This window comes from Gavialis gangeticus, unplaced genomic scaffold, assembly GCF_001723915.1.
Source record: "Gavialis gangeticus isolate Ggan-Ray unplaced genomic scaffold, GavGan_comp1, whole genome shotgun sequence".
NCBI lineage: Eukaryota > Metazoa > Chordata > Crocodylia > Gavialidae > Gavialis > Gavialis gangeticus.
In genome coordinates this window covers 4893084-4895383 of record NW_017729020.1, presented here as the reverse complement: position 1 = coordinate 4895383, position 2300 = coordinate 4893084, and the positions used below count along the sequence as shown (strand labels likewise).

General features: G+C 56.7%; 1 protein-coding gene across 1 annotated transcript in view; it reads left to right on the top strand.

The window, feature by feature from the left end:
- Positions 1-2300, top strand: part of MTHFD2 (methylenetetrahydrofolate dehydrogenase (NADP+ dependent) 2, methenyltetrahydrofolate cyclohydrolase) — a gene marked incomplete at its 5' end in the record, with an annotated part of 17976 nt that overhangs the window by 670 nt on the left and 15006 nt on the right. The window lies entirely within an intron of this gene.

The following is a 2300-nucleotide window of genomic DNA, read 5'->3' as shown; positions in this document are numbered from 1 at the left end:
GGTCCCCCCGGTGCCGCGAGGCGGGGGAGCCCCTGGCGGCCGCCGCGAGCGCTGCAGGCTGATGAAATCCGGCTCCCGCCTTGCACGAGGGGCCGCGATCCTGTGCGAGCGCCTCTCCCCCCAGGGCCAGCCCGGCTCCTGCCCAGGGGGTGACGGGATGCCCCTGCCAGAGGGGCTGGCAAGGGCTGTGGGCATAAAGGAAGGTCCCCTCTCTTCCCTGGGGTCTGCTCTCTGCCCCGTGCCGAGACCCTCGCGGCCTTCCCGCTCCCCCGAGATGGACTTGCTTCCTCTCGTCTTTTCCTGCTGCTTCTGCTCTCCCACGCGAGCCCTCGCGCTGCTCGCCCCTCTTGGCCTGTTCCTGTCTCGGGAGCACGCGATGCTGAGGCAGGTGCATCTGCCTGCAGGGGAGAGTGGCGGGTGCCGTGGGGCTGCGGTTTCCTGTGTGCACTTCAGCTCCATGCCCTGGCTGTAGCTGGCAGCTGAGGACTCGGTGCAAACCAGGCTGCCCTGAGTGCTGCAGAGCTTGGCAGCGTCTGGCACCACGCATCCTCCATCTCTGCCCTCGCTCCCCTGCCTGCTCTACCCCTCTTGTTTGGCTCTGTGTCTAGTCCAGGGTTATGTAAGGAGGAGGTACTGCCAAGGTCCTGTCTTGGCCCCTGCCTGGACAGACAGTGGAGGCTGGGACGGACTCTTCCCTTCCCTTGTAGCGTTCCAGTGCGAGGAGCTCCTGCTCCCAGGACGCCTTTGGGCACTTGGAGGCAGCCCCAGGCCATACATGATGCTTGGCTTGGCTTGGTGGGTCCCTCTGATGGTGTGCCAGGACGTGCACTGTGTCCTTAGGGAGGTTGCGATGATCACATGTTTTGGGGCTTCCTGCAGCACCTCTCGTTTGGGAATGCCTGCCTTGGACTGCTTGTCTGGGCTAAAAATGTTCTGGGTAAATGGAAACCTCCTTGTGTTACTTGGGAGGTTTTGTGCTGGAGACGTGAGGAGGAACCTTGTATAATCCCACCTGTCCTGGGCAAGAGCGCATGACTGGCATTGCATATCCAGATGTTTCTGTCCTTATGCTGGCTCACGATGCAAGGAAATGGTCTGGAGACTTATGGCAGTGCTGGACTCCTGTTCTGTTTCCTGACACCTGCAGAAAGAAACAAGCTCAAATATTAGGGAGGTTGGGCCACAGAATGAGACTGCCTTAGTTTTCCTTCCAGTGCAGGCCATGGGGACTACCTCTGTCAGCATGTGACAGGAGATTTTGGCTCCAGGAAAGCCAACTGCTGGGGTATGGGCAGACCCCTGACAGATCTCCTCAGTCCTTTTAAGCTTCCGTGGAGTGGGGAAGGCTGCATTTGTTTTATCCGGCCACAGCAGACGCCATTGGACTGTGGGCTCTGCCACTCGTATTGCCCCAAGGCAGCTGTTTGTGACCCAGTGGCCTTGCCTATTTATAACTGTTAGGCACTTGGGATGCATTTCCTGTTGAGCTCCGTGAGCACTGCTTAAATGTGCTGGCCATGAGCTTTGTTGTGGAAGGGCCGTGTGTCTGGGACCATTTCTCCCACCTCTGGAGACAGCCTTTTGCCACACAGGCCTGGTCCAGCCATGGGATACGAGTGACAAACAAAGTCCTCCATCCTGAACCTTGCATTCATGATGGTGTTGCCCATCAAGAGGTTACTGCTAACTAGCAAGCCTGCTATGACAGCTGCCTGTAGCAATGGACTTTGTCTCTGTCAGCCTTCTTATGAGCTTAACCTTTTTTTGGCCAGGGAATTCACTTGCTGGAAAGGGTCTCTGTCTTTCTCTTACTGATGCTGCACTTTGACACATTGCTCGAGGTTGCCACCAGCAAAGCTGAAGCAGAGCCACTTGGTTGGCATGCTTTGGCAGCTGCCTGGCTGCTCTGGCTGGCTGTCTTTCTAGCACCTTTTCCTTACTGTAATCCTAGCCGGTCCTCTGGAAATTGTCCTCTGTGGGCGTGCGCTTCTGGTCCCGATTTAGATCTTGCACAGGGGCAGGGAGCTACTTTTGCTGCGGCTCAAGTGTCACGGGCTATCCAGCTTGTACTCTAGGTACCTTTGAGATGCTGCTTACTAGACGTGGCAGCCTGACTCTTGGACCTCTGCCAGTGACCTGGGTACAGCATTTCCTTTGTTGTATCTGTATCCAGCATGGATGCAAAAAGTAGAACAAAGAATATAGTCTCAGGCTGCATCAGTTAAATGCACTCACCTGACCTTGGTTGCTCTAAGCCTCTATTTATAATGCTGTGGCTGGGATGCCCCGTTGCAGGGGGG